Consider the following 14,924-nt stretch of genomic DNA (forward strand, 5'->3'; position numbering starts at 1 on the left):
CTCCCTTATTTCTTCTTCTTCCTCACAATGTATCCCCATCTCCATCCCCAAAATTAATTACCCTAAACCCCGAATCTTCCAAATCTCTATGCTCTTCTTTTCCTCCTGATGCCATAGCCACTGCTTTGTCTACTTCTCTTCAGAACATCAGAAGCTACAGCACAACATTCAAAAACTACACCCAGAACTATAACGCGAGTACGATCGGAATTGAAGGGAAGCTTGACGGTTGGAGCTGGAAGGCGAGCGCCACAACCAGAACTGAAAGGCGAGCACTGCCGGATCTGGAAGGCAAGCGTCGCCGGGTCTGGAAGGCGAGCTTCACGGGTGGGAGTTGGCTCCGTCCCAATTCTCTTTCCTCCATTCACAACAACAACCTATGCCTTCTCCATTATTTCGCTCACTGTCGTTGACTTAGCTCTTCACCATTCGCTTCTGATTTTGTTTCTATTTTTAAATCTGTTGTTGAAATCAGAGTGAATTATTATTGGTATTGTTGTTGTTGTTGTTAATGGACTCTGAGAGTTGGATGAATTTTTAGAGGGATGACGATGAGATATGCTGGCGGCAAGATGGGTAAATGTTATAGTTTGAGTTTCAGATTGGGGTGAGATTCATGGTGTTACAGTAAATATGAGAAGATGGCGACCATGTGATGGTAGCAAGGGTGAGGATGCAGGTAATGGTTCAGGTGTGGTGGGCTTGAGGGAATTGAATAAGTGGTGTATGTCGAGTGGTAATAGTGACTGTGACGGAAGAGAGAGAGAATCTCCGTTTGCCACATCAGACATTTTCATAAATGGAATATGCCTCTTATAACGAATGGGTATTTTGTGTACGGTTTTAAATTATAAAAGATTATTTTTGTTATTAATAAAAGTAGAGATCATTATTGTCAGCGTTTGAATAATTCAAAAATGTTTTTGGTAATTAACCCATATATATTATAAAAAAAATTTACATTATCATCTAATTGTTTTAATTACTATCAAATCTATCATATTATATTTAAAGAGATTAAATAAGGTGTATTCTTGAATATTTATATTTCTATTTTATTAGTATTCTAACTCTTGAGCTAAATTCTATAATCTATAACAAATCTTTTATGCTTTTGGTATAATATTTTTTCCGTGTAATTAAGCCTAATGTGATTTTGATAGGGTAAAGTATATTTTTTGTCCCTGAAGTTTGATAAAAGTTTTAAAAATACCTTTAAATTTTATTTTGTTTTAATTTTGTCCCAAAAATTTTCGATTTGCATCAAATATACCCCTGACGGCTAATTTTTCAAAAAATTTAAGACTAATTTAACAACAATTTCATAAGAACAACCCTCAACACAAACAAATTAAGCATAATTTTCATGCATTATCGTTAAATTGGTCTTAAATTTTTTGAAAATTTAGCCGTCGAGGATATATTTGATGCAAATTGAAAACTTCTGAGACAAAATTGAAATAAAATAAAACTTAGGGGTATTTTTAAAACTTTTACCAAACTTCAGGGACAAAAAGTATACTTTATCCGATTTTGATAAAAGCCAAAGTTTAAAGTTTAAGAGTAATATTAGGGAACCAATGGCCTAATCGTACAATGTGTACAATGGGCTAAATCTTTGGTCTATGAATAAAATGAACATCACCTATACTATCCAGAATAACCATCCGGATACCAGGATAATAAACATCTCATGCTTAAGCTAATTTTGGAATTCACCAAGGATCGAACTCTTGACCTTTCGGATCTAGAACTCTAATACCGTGTCATGAAACCACTCATCCCAAAAGCGTAATCTGACAGGACAATGTAACACTAATGATCATATCTCTAATACTTCCTAAATCTCCATTATACACATTGTACGCTTAGACCATTGGCTCTCTATACTTTCTCAAAGTTTAAACATGCTTCATGACAATGTATAATTTTAACTTGTAGAGGATTATTATAATTATATCAAATCAAGAGTAATGCTAGTTATTAACTTAATAGACTAATGTTCACTATCAATTGAGTTAGGCAAACACATAAGCGCTCATTAATAATAGAAAGGCAACTTCAGAAGAAAATGTGTATTTATTTTCTTTACTATTAATTATTAAAGATGTTTCATCCAGCCGTTGATCACTATGTCTTTGGTTGACTAATTGTCATCACGACTAATAAGTCATGTGAAAAAAGTGGTATTTTGTCCTCATACAAAGCCAACCCTTTAAATGTTACCTCTCTATAATTGAACAAAAATATCAATTTTGTTACTTTTTATTTTTAATATAAAGTTTGTCAAATGGTTCATTGAACACCACATACTTTTCATACTTTTCATAGCTGCATAATGAAAAGGGAAGGAAAGACTTGGCCTGTATCTTCTTCTAGTGGTTTACATTTGAAATTTAAAAATGACCTCATCATGATAAGGATAAATTACACATTTAAAATGAAACAATGAAGCCGATATTATTCGTTTATCCTAAATTGATCTCGTTTTTTTATAAATGTCTTGTATAAATAGTTCTGGACAAAAATGATTTAGTACTTATACATAATAAATCATTCGGAGTCATAATGATTTACGGAATAAAAAATTTGAGTAAATCGTCCTGAGTTACAACGATTTACTGAGAACAAACAGAGTAAAACACCATGGGTCACCGTGATTTAAAAATAGATAAATCGTTTTTGCCCATACTAATTTAGTAGGTGGGGCGATTATATATTGATTTTATCCACCGATTTAGAAGGAGAGACAAGTCTATATAAATTAATTTTACCCACATCGATTTAGTATATAATTCAACTTTAATTTGGTCATGAAGATTTATTGTTTTACACTTGTCTTTTACTATCTTAGAGAAAATTCAGATATTCAAAAAGAAAAAAATTTGTAATGAATGCTACAAATTGTCTCTACAGATTAGATGGTATTGCTTATGTCATTGGCCATATAAATGAGAATGTTAATGTGTAAAATTTTTATTGATTTATATTAGAGTACAAATAAATTCTTAATTTATTAATTTTAGAACGAGTGTGATAGTATTAAAATTTTTATATTAAACTCTCTGAAAATGTGTAAATTTCAGTTTCTCATAAAGTTGTTCATATTTACCGGCAATTCACTTGAAATATTGATCAAGTATTGATGAGAAGTGGAAAAAGTACAACTGTAAATGATATAGAGAATTATGTATTAGATTTTTTTGTAAGTTCACCAAAGTCTTTGCATTATTTTTCATCTTCAGCATAGAAACTAAAAAGGGATAAGAGTGTTTGATGAAGATTTTTTTTGTTGACTTGGTTTTAGCAATTGGGAATACCATTTACAAAATTTTAGTTTTCTTATACCATTGACATTAAATAAAATTAATGTGGCTCACCTTGTTACTCACTTTGGATGAACATGCATGTGTGATATTATTACATGACGACTTTGGTAGAATTTTTTTTAATGGATTTCTATCAATAGTCGACCTTTATTTTTATAAAACAGGTTGAATATTTAAGATGAATTAGTCCATAAAATAATTGAGTGATCGTCTTTGAATTTTTGATGTCATTATATATATTATTAGAGCATTTTTTATTGTTAAATGCTCCTGAAATTGATTTTGAGAGCATCTTGGATTGTTGCTGGAATTGATTTTTAACCTTTTAGGGTAGAATGAGAGTGAAGTGTTAGAAATGAGGGGATTTTATTTTTGGGGGTTAGTCTTTATTTAATTTTTCTTTATAAAATCATGACTTTTGAACTTTTTAGGTCATGATGATTTTGACTATAAACACTACAAGAAACAATGTAATTATCGACGTCAAAAATCGACGACCAGATTTTTCGTCGATATTTTTCGATGGCTTGTTGTCGATAAATTATGACTATAAATTAAAGATCTTTAGTTACATTTTAAAATTGTAACTTTAAACTATTTTAAGTCACAATTTAGAATCGTAATTATAGATTTTTTTATGTTATTAAACTATTATTATATCCATTTTTAAGTTTTGTAGTTTTTAAATGTGACATAAAAAAAACGATGATCGAAAACCTAAAATAATTTTATTAAAAAAGATCATTATTTAAAACGGTGACTTTTGACATCTATTATCACGTTCTTTTTAGAATTTTGTGACAAAAATTATTTTTTAAAGTTATAATTTAAAACTGTAATTATAGATGAAAAATCATATAGTCATCATAGCCTTACGGGTTTTAAATGTGACATAAAAAAATTGTAGTTTAAAGTAAAAAATATTGTAGTAATACATTATTAAGTATTGAAATTTTGAATATGATAACATAAAATAAGATAATAGTATAAAATTCTTATCAACTAAATGTTTGATATGTGTGTGTGAGAGAGAAAAATATTCACATATCACGTCTAAAGAGATTAATTAAATATGACGTATGTTCTTGAGTATTTATATTCTTATTATTTTATTTGCATTCTAACTCTTAAACTGTGTGTGAAAAATATTCACATATCACAACTAAAGAGATTAATTAGATATGGGTGTATCTTTTTGAGTATTCTTATTATTTTATTGATATTCTAACTCTTATTAGTATATATCTATTAAACTCTAATAAACTCTGTGTTTTTTGGTTTCATAAGAATATAATATTTTCCGTTTACTTTAGCCTGACGTGATTTTGATAATAGCCAAAGTTTAAAATTAAACATGCTTTTCACGACAATGTATAATTTTAACTTAATAAAGGATCATTACATCATATCATCAGTAATGTTAATTAGAAAAAGTCTAAAAAACTAATTAGGGTATTAGTTAACTTTACTAATTATAATGTGAATTATAACAAAAAAGTTTAATAACACCAAAAAAAATATCTATATTACTCAAACTTAATCCTAATTTAATTTCTCATCATTATTCACTATGAAAATAAAAAAATAATCGCACACTCCACATTTCCTCACACTTCCACTCATGTCGTTTACGCTACCGTCTTTCTCTCCCGCTCCACTCATACCTTCGCACCTCTCCCGCAAACGGTGTCAACCCCGTCGTATCCTCTACTGCAGCTATTATCTATGCAACGCTGGTGATACTCTTCATCGTGACATGCAATCTGGATTCAACGTCTTCTACAATGCAGTTGGTTATTCTATGTCGAGCTTCACCTATGAGTCCCGTCCACCCTAAGTCACCGATATAGGCGCTTCTTCACATGCGTCACTATTTTTCCCGCAGGCAAACATCATCACCGTGACACGCAGCGCGACGTGCGGTGTGTTTTGTGACGCAATCGGATCCTCTAAAGAATTTTTTTGCTGTCGATTGCAAATAGATATCCTGAGCAGATAATGTGGGAGGTTTCTTTTGTTAAAATTTAGATATTTTTTTTATTAAACTAACTGTGAAATTTTTTTCTTATATTTGGGATGTTTCTTTTGTAAAACTTGGAATTTTTTTTTTACACTTGGAATTTTTTTTCGATTAGTTGTGTTACAAGCTCGACTCAAATGGAGAGAAAAATTTTTGAAATAGCTTATACACAATTGATATTCCCTTTCGGCATTGCTATCAAGTGAAGGTTTCAGAAGGCTTAGAGAAGGGAGAGTTGAATCTATGACCTTCTTTAACTTTAATAAGGGAGTCTTAAAACCAAAATTTAAACTTGGCTTCTATCTAGTCTGCGCAGCGGATTATGCAGGAGACAATTTCATTTTGTCTCATAAAAATCAGAAAAACATAACTAAAGAAGAGAGGAAGAAGGTGACACAACCATATATCCTGGTTCAGTTGCCTTATGCAATGCAACTTACATCCAGTCTCCACCACAACGTTGGTAGAATTTTCACTATCAATTCAAATATTACATACACCAATTCCCCAGGATTCAACGTAATCATATCTGGGCACACAAGCTTCAACATAAACTTGATTTGGCTATGCAAATACCTAGACTCACCACACTAAATGCTTACCTAACTTAGCAAGGGATACCTCTCATGTACATGACACAAGACAGAAAATTCAACAAAAAAAAATCTGAAATCACTCTTGACTTTTCTCTCAAGTGTTTCTTTCAGCCTTTTTCACTCTATGGCTTTTTCTCAATGTCTCTCTTTCTTGCCTTTTACCTCTCAAAGAAAACTAAGAAAGATATACATTGAAACTAAAATACAAAACAGTAAAACATGAAGGATATGATTATTCACAGCCTTTATGCTATAAGTTGAATCGGATTCAGTTTTCTCTAATGAAACTCTTCATCTTGACGGAATGTTGCTTTGATATAGAAACATTGTCCAAAACGTTGAACTCTCTCAGAAAAGCTCTCAAACAAATTCAGATTCTGGTTCTTTCTCCTTGAGTTCTGATGAGATTTAATTTTCCTTTTTGTACCTTAGACAGAGCCACAGTTAGGGTTCCTCCCAAGTAAACTTCTTGGACCTTGGGCTTTCAAAAATCATCCCTTCTTTTTCTTTAATCAACCCCAAAATTAGGGATTTGAAATCTAGTTCTTGGCTTAACTGAGGAAGGCAGAGCAACAAAGATGAGTTTTCTTAGTGATAATCTCAAATACAAACCCTTGAAATTGTGCTTTAACTCCAAATAATATTGTAAGCCATTGATTTACAGCAGATAAAGTTTAGCCACATCTTTCCTCTTGTTGACCGAAATGGTGGTGCAAAGAGTTGGAGAAGAAGTGAAAAAATCAATTTGCATGCAAAAGGAAACTAATTACCTTTAACATCTGAGTTAGTTTAACATGCTTTTGGTTAGTTTGATTGAACATTTGCTTTTTTTATTAACTTTCTCTTTCTTTTTTTTCTAGTGTATGTGAACTTGAAGATAAAGCTAGCACTCTCTCTCTCCCTCCCTCCCTCCATCCGCTTTAGGAAGGAAACTTTTCTTTGTTTCAATTTGCATGAGCTAGGTTGTGGATTCAATTTACATTCAACTTTGAGAGCACTTAGTTTTGTTTGGGCTACATCAAAACTACTATTTGAACTTGTATCACTAAATGAAACAATCAAATCCAATTAAGTATTTAACCCAATAAATTAATGTTTGTTATCATCATCAAATTAATTATATTCTTAACTCAACATCAAGAATATCAATCATCCAAAAAACAACCTCAAAGGCTCAAATAAAGCTGTAACTACACAAGAAGACCAACAAATCCAACTATATCTAACAGAATATCTAAGAAACCTATTCCACATATATCCTAAATAAACACTTCGAATATTTTTATTGTTAAAATTGAAATGTTTCTTTGTTAAATTTTAGATGTTTTTTCTTAAACTTGAGATGTTTTTTTATTTGAAATTTTTTTGTTATACTTTAAATGTTTTTTTGTAAAACTTAGAATGTTTTTATTGTTAAAGATGAGATGTTTCATTTTCTTAAATTTGAGATTTTTTGTTCGATGGCACGATGCGTAGAAGAGTTGCGGCGAAGGGTACAATGGCAATTCGACGGAAGATGAGGTACCAGTAAAGCAGTAACATAATGAGAGAGGATAAGATGAAATTTCAAGTTGATGAAATAATTATATTTTGCTAATCCTAATTTGGTGGTGTTAATCTTAATTATTTATCATTCTATTATTTAAAAATAAAAAATTATTCAAATTCGCTTATATCTTAGTTGATTCTTTAACGAGACTGAGTTAGTTAATATAAAACTTAATGTCCCCTGTCAATTGAGTTAGACAAACACGCAACCGCTCATTAATAATAGAAAGGCAACTTCAGAAGAAAATGTGTATTTATTTTCTTTACTATTAATATTAAACATGTTTCATCCAGCTATGTCTATGGTTGACTAATCGGCAATCGCCATCACTATTCACTAGCTACTAAGTACTAACTACTAATGTGAAAAAGTAGTATTTTGTCCTTATACATAGCCAGCCTTTTGAATGTTACCTCTCTATGATTATCAATTTTTTATTTTTAATATAAAGTTTGTCAAATGGTTCATTGAACAACCCATATACTTTTCATAGCAGCATAATGAAAGGGAAGGAAAGACTTGGACTTTATCTTCTTCTGGTGGTTTACGTTTAAAATTTAAAAATGATCTCATCAAGATGAATATCCTTATATATATATATATGTTCATGCATGCATATATAATGCAAGCAATTACTACGGAGAAAATAGATATAATACAATATACAACTGCCGTATGTTGGAGGAGAGGAGACTAATAATTCACTAATCCAGTATGAAGACCGGTTTTAAAGGACAATAAAATTTAGATAATAATAAAGTAAAACATAAATTTATACATTTAAAATTTCAATATATATTACATATCTAAAATTTATATTAGTTATTGATTGTTTTTTAATTTCTTTATTCTTCTATTGCGATATGGTGTTAGCTAGAGTCTATTATTTTACTATGTTTAAATCTCCAACACTTATTTAAGTAGATGACTGACTTAATTACTTAAAGAGTAAAGTATATTTTTGTCTTTAATGTTTGCAATTTTTTTTAAAAAATATCTTTAATGTTAAAAACATTTTAAAAAAAATCATAAATATTAAAAACAAAAATAATATTTTATCCTAATAATTTAAATTATTCAGACTCATTTTTTTGTCGCAAATAATCGCAACATGACGAAAGGATAGACTTGCACGTTAACTTCTTTTAGTATGAATGAGAAATTCCTTGTGTTCATGCATGCAATCCATTATTCTTAGATACATGTTTAGCAGAAGAAGAAATTAAAACAAAAAAATCACATGGAGAAAAGAAAATTTCAAAATGTTAAACTTAATACTCATTAATCTGTTATCTGTGGTGGAATTTTCTTGCGATTACTGTCCATTGTACTAGGCCTACTGCTCTATGGGGCCCATGGGACCACGATAATATTAATACGGTTTGAGTATGTGACTATAACATTTGTGGGAGAGATTTTTATACTTTGTCACTGGCACTCGCACAACCTCAAATCGGTGTGTTGAATGTTTCAACTTTCAACTTTCACTTCTTCAATGTTTCGTGCTTTTCACCAATCTTTTAGTTGACGAAAATTCTTAGCAACACGTCTTTATTTGATGCATGTCAATAACTCTATTCAGTAGAATAAAGTTTTGTATTATTATTAGTGTAACACTACTTATTAAGTGTATCATTAAAGATTTAAGCTGAGTTGGTCTAATAGTTAGTTTGTTAGTCTGTTTAAAAGTGTCGAGAGTTTGAATTCTGGCATCCCGTCTTGTGTATGCAGCAATCCATTAACTAGCAGCAAATGATAAAATCGAATTCTGGATCGAGATTTTGGGAGAAGAATTGGAGAAGAAAAGAATTACTAACTTATCCCTAATTCCTAATTTAATTTAAAGCAATTAACTAATTAAGATAATTATACGCTGACTTAGCAACACTAATTTCTAACATAATTTGTTATACAATCAGTTTTAACTTGCCATCATAACTAAATGCATTTTCATCTCCATCATTCTCCCTCAAGTTGGAAGCACTTGAAACCTGTCCAAATTTTCATCTCCATCATCCTCCCTTAAGTTGGAAGCACTCGAAATATGTCCAAAGTTGAAAACACTATCATCTTCACCATCCTCTCTTAAACTAGAGCTGACCATAGCTACATTTAAAATCTGTTCAGATCCTCCCTAAAGTGGGGTATGCAAATCTAGCATGCCCAACTTGAAAATGAGTGCTTGAAATGGACCGGGTGCCAAAGCTTTGGTGAAAAGATTAGCTGTTTGATTAACTGAGTTAATGGGCAGCAACTTTAATATGTCAGCTTGCGTCTTTTCTCTTACAATGTGACAATCCACTTCAATATGTTTGGTGCGCTCATGAAACACTGGATTGGCAGCAATGTACATGACTAATTGATTATCACAATAGAGATTAATAGGTTGCGGATGAGGAAGTTGGTAATCATGCAGCAAATACAATAACCATTGACCCTCTTTTATTGCTTGAGCCATGACTCGATACTCTGCTTCCAAAGAAGAACAAGCCACAGACGTCTGCTTCTTACTCTTCCAAGAAACGAGAGAAGATCCCAAGAAAAAATAATAACCTGTCACTGATTTCCTAGAATCAGCATAGGTTACCCAATCCGAGTCAACAAAACCAGAGAGGTGAAGAACATTTTGGCATGAGAAAAACTACCCTTTCGCAGGAGCTTGCTTGATATAACGAAGGATATGTAGAACAGCCTTGTAGTGTTCATCAATAGCACAATCAAGAAATTAACTAAGCTTTTCCACAACAAATGCAATATCTGGCCATGTATTAGTCAAATATAGTAACCTCCAAAAACATGTTAGGTCCTCAAGTCTCGTGCCATTCTTTTTAGAAATTTTACCATCATAAAGCATAGAAACGCTGGCTAGTTTTGCCTCTAACATCCCATACTCCTCAAGTAAGTCAAGTGTGTACTTACATTGATATAAGGTAATGCCTCAGGAACTATGTGCCACTTCCATACCAAGAAAAAATTTAGCTTTTCCAAATCTTTGGTGCTAAACTCAGCATCCAATACTTTTTTGATAGCCTCAATTTCAACCATATTGTCTCCAGATAAAACTAAATCATCCACATATTCAAGAATTACAGCCAGGCCATTATTAGTGTGTTTGGTGAAGAAGGAATGATCATGGCTTGATTTGATGAAGCCATGTTACTGAAAAAATCACTGAGACGCAAATTTCACTACCGACTAGCCTGTTTGAAACCATACAAGGACTTGTCAAGCTAACAAACCGCACTATTGGGGACAACAAGGCCTTGTGGAGGAAGCATGTATACTTCTTCTTGTAACTCACCATGCAAAAAAGTGGTATTCACATCCAGCTGGTATAATTCTCACCCTTTTGCTACTGCCAAAGTGAGTAAAAGTCTCAATATAGTGAGTTTTACAACCAGACTAAATGTATCAAAGTAATCATAGCCAGCTTGCTGATTAAAACCTCGAGCCACAAGCCGAGCTTTATGCCTTTCAACGCTCCCATCAGGATTGAATTTAACCTTGAAGACCTACTTGTAACCAATGGCACGCTTTCTTGGAGGCAAAAAAGTAATTGTTCAAGTTTTGTTCTTCTCAAGAGCGAGTAACTCCACACTAATTGCATTTCTCCAACACTCATGCACAACAGCTTATTCATAAGTCTTCGGCTCAACTGTAGTAGTTATAGCAAGGAAAAAAGCTCTATGAATGGAGGATAGCCGCCCATAATCCACCATTTGAGGTAGTCCATATTTTCTTGAACATGATTGGACATGAGAGCAACATGTGTTAACCAACATGTAATAATAGTCTTGTAGGTAATTAAGTAGCTTTTGAATACGGGTGAATTTTCTAGGACCCTGAATATGATAGGATATACTAGGTTAAGATGCATGAGAATGAGAAGTTGGTGTATGTGAAACTGGTGTACTATGAGATGCATTTGTGGGCTCATGATGTATATGTTGCAAATTCAATGAATTATCAACAAAAGGATCAATGTCATCAAAATGATAAGTAACGTTATGCATGGGAGCAAAATCAAATTGACTTTTTTTAGGAAATGTCTGAGTGGATTTATATGAAAAATAATACTCATAAAATTCTACATTTTTAGACAAATATGTTTTCCTAGTGTGAAGATCAAATAAAACATACCCTTTAGTGCTGGTTTGATAACCAAAAAATACACTTTTTTGTGCCCTTAAGTCAAATTTTTTCTTCCTTGTGAAATAGTGGATGCATAAGCCAGACAACCAAAGATTTTAAGATGATTTATGTCAGCATTCTTGTTAAATAAAACTGCAAAGGGGGTTTGATTTTTCAAAATTGGACTTGGTAATCTATTTATTAATTGTACAACTTGACCAATGGTATAATTCTAAAAACACTTTGATAAACCAAATTGAAAAAACAATGCCCTTGCAAAATTTAGTATGTGTTGATAATTTCTCTCAACAATACCATTTTGTTGGAGCGTTTCAACACAAAAAGTTTGATGAATTATGCCATGTGAATTGTAAAAAGAAGTGATTTTAAACTCAGGACAATTATCCGAACGAATGATCTTAACTTGGGTTTGAAATTGAGTTTTAACATAGGTTAAAAAATTTGTATCAAAGTTCTTGCCTCTGACTTTAACTTCATGAAATAAATCCAAACAAATCTTGTTTTATCATCTACAATTGTTAAAAAATATTTAAAATTTTTTAAAGAAACTGATGCTATAAGACCCTAAATATTCATATGCAAAAGATCAAAACTATTTTGGCTTCTTGATTCACTAAGAGAAATGGCAAACGCTTTTGCTTTGCAAAGTGACAAGAATCACAAGGTATATCATATTCAGTTTTACTGCACTGTATAAAAGATAAATTTATTTTATTATTTCTAATTTGCTTTGTGGTACATGGCCTAGCCTATAATGCCATAAATCATTATTTGAAAAAATTAAAAAACATTGATTTTGTGTAATTGTATTTGCTATCCTAGTATTCAAGCTAAGTGCTATATTTTTGTTGCAATTTTTTTTAATTTGCTGTATGTAATGGATGCTTTAAATGCTTCGTATCTGCTCTCTCTAATATTAGAATGCCTAATTGAGATGGTAAATGCATCATGTACAGCCCTCTTTTTGCTCTAGCTGCCAATCATCTTTAAAGAATTCTGGCTCTGTATTTCACAGTATTAGTCAGTAAAAATACATTGACAATGCAAGCTTTTTGTAATTTTAGATATGAAAAGTAAATTAAAGTTGAAACTTGGTATATACAGCACATCATTGAGATAAAGTATGTCTAAAAATACCATAATTTTACTTATTCGTGTTGTTGTTTGTGTCCCATCTTGTAATTTGACCAGAATTAGCCTAATATGCCTAAAAGTAGTAAAACAAATACATTTAATGTGACACATGATCTGTGGTACCTGTGTCTAGCACTCAAGAGTTTGAAAAAAAGTTTTTACTAACAATAAATGTGCAATATGAGAGCTCATGCAAAGTGTGTAAGTCTCTAAGATTATACCTCTCTTACCTGCATTGGTGTGGCAGGTTTCTCTCACATTTGCTCCTTGACAAGGCTGTGTACACTCTTGTTGAAGAAAGGTAAGCAATGAGTTTCTTAAATTCTAATTACACAAAAATTGAACATCACTCTCCTTCTCTTGTTTCTCTGTACGACCACTATTTCCTTCAATCTCGGTGGCTATGTGATTTGTCACAGTTGCATTATTCATTTTCCGTGATAATTTTTGTCTTTGGAAGTGGGGTGAGAACCCATGTTTGTGGTAATAAGTATCCATAAGGTGCCCTGTCTTATGACAATATGAACATGTTTTAGAGGAGCTCCTTCCACCACCTCTTCCAGTTCTCCCTGCTCGTCCCCCTAGTCGTCTTCCGTTAGGGACATGGTTGTTAAGATCGTGCACTAAATTGGCCACTGCAGAAAAACTTTTAACTGATGCGTAAGCATCTTGTACCTATTTTTTCCTTATTTTCCAGCCAATTTTAGTTAGAATTTATTAAGTTTTATACTATTTTAGTGCAAAAATCCTCTTTGGATGCTACTTTGAGTTGTTTTAATATTTTTATAATTTCAGGTGAAATTCAGAGCAAGTTGGCAGAGTTTTATGCAAAAAGGAGAAGAATTGAAGCAACCCTCTTGGGTGCTAAATGCCAAGCTGGCATTTAGCACCAGCCACCAGCACAAAACAGAAACGTTGCTACCCCTTATGGGTGCCAAACGCCCAACTAGCGTTTAGCGCCAGGCAATCCGAATTAAAGCCCACTCTTGGAGCATCTCTAGTTGGATTTAGCTTTTATTAGTTATCTTTTATTTTATTTTTTATAATTTTTATTTACAAACAATATCTTTTAGTTTTAGGATTTATTATTTTATTTTATTTTTAGATCAAATTAGGTTAGATATAAAAGGAAAAAGATTCACCCTTTAGGGGGGACTTCTGCTCTTCCGCATTTTTTAGAACCCTTGTTTCCTCTGTAAGTCATGAGCCACTAAACCTTCTTGGCTAAGGTTACGAGCTCTATTTATTTCTATGGATTAAGACTATTGCTTTTCTATTTTAATTAATGTATTGATTTAGTTTCAAGGATTACTTTCGTTCTTAATTTCATGAATCTGGGTGGAACGAGAGTATGACCCTTATTCTAGATGCGTTCTTGTGACCCTTTGGAGAGTTCTCTCATCTGAACAAAGCTTGAAAGTAAATTCCCCCTAAATTGCTAATTACTTGAACTAATTTGGATATGTGACATATAATCCATTTAGCCTTGGGTAATTAGGGTTTTTGTGGTCGTAAACTAGATTTGAACTTAACCCTTTAATCGGAATCAAGTGACCAAGAGATTGGCGATGAAGATTAGAGGAGACTAAATCACTAAGAGACTAGGGTTTAGTCAATTACAGTTTGCCATGAAATGAATCTTGCATGATTAAAATAGTTGGTAAGAAAACTTAATCTGAAAAAGTAAACATCTCTGATACCTTAACTGTTTCTCTCATTGATTTCTACACCAGACGCATTATTTGCTTCCTTTATTCTTGATTTATTGTTTAATGCTTTTGAAACCCACAAAACCAACTTTTCTATCTGCCTAACTAAGCCAATCAGTTGACCATTATTGCTCAGTCCATCAGTTCTCCTGGGATCGACCCTCATTCACTTGAGGTATTACTTGGACGACCCGGTGTATTTGCCGATTCAGTTGTAAATATTCTCAAAATCCGCACCACTAACCTCCTGATATGAACCATGAAGCTGCCTCTCTTGTTGAGTAAGCAAAGAGACCACTTCATTGATAACAGGAATAAGTCTCATAAGCATTATCTGGGATCTCACAGTCCTATATTGCTCATTCAAGCCTCTCAAGAACCTTACCGCATAATTCTCTCTTATGTAATTCCTCATTGTTTCAAGAGCACAATCAC

The sequence above is a fragment of the Arachis ipaensis genome, chromosome B10, assembly GCF_059453495.1.
Source record: "Arachis ipaensis isolate K30076 ecotype BB chromosome B10, ASM5945349v1, whole genome shotgun sequence".
Lineage (NCBI taxonomy): Eukaryota > Viridiplantae > Streptophyta > Magnoliopsida > Fabales > Fabaceae > Arachis > Arachis ipaensis.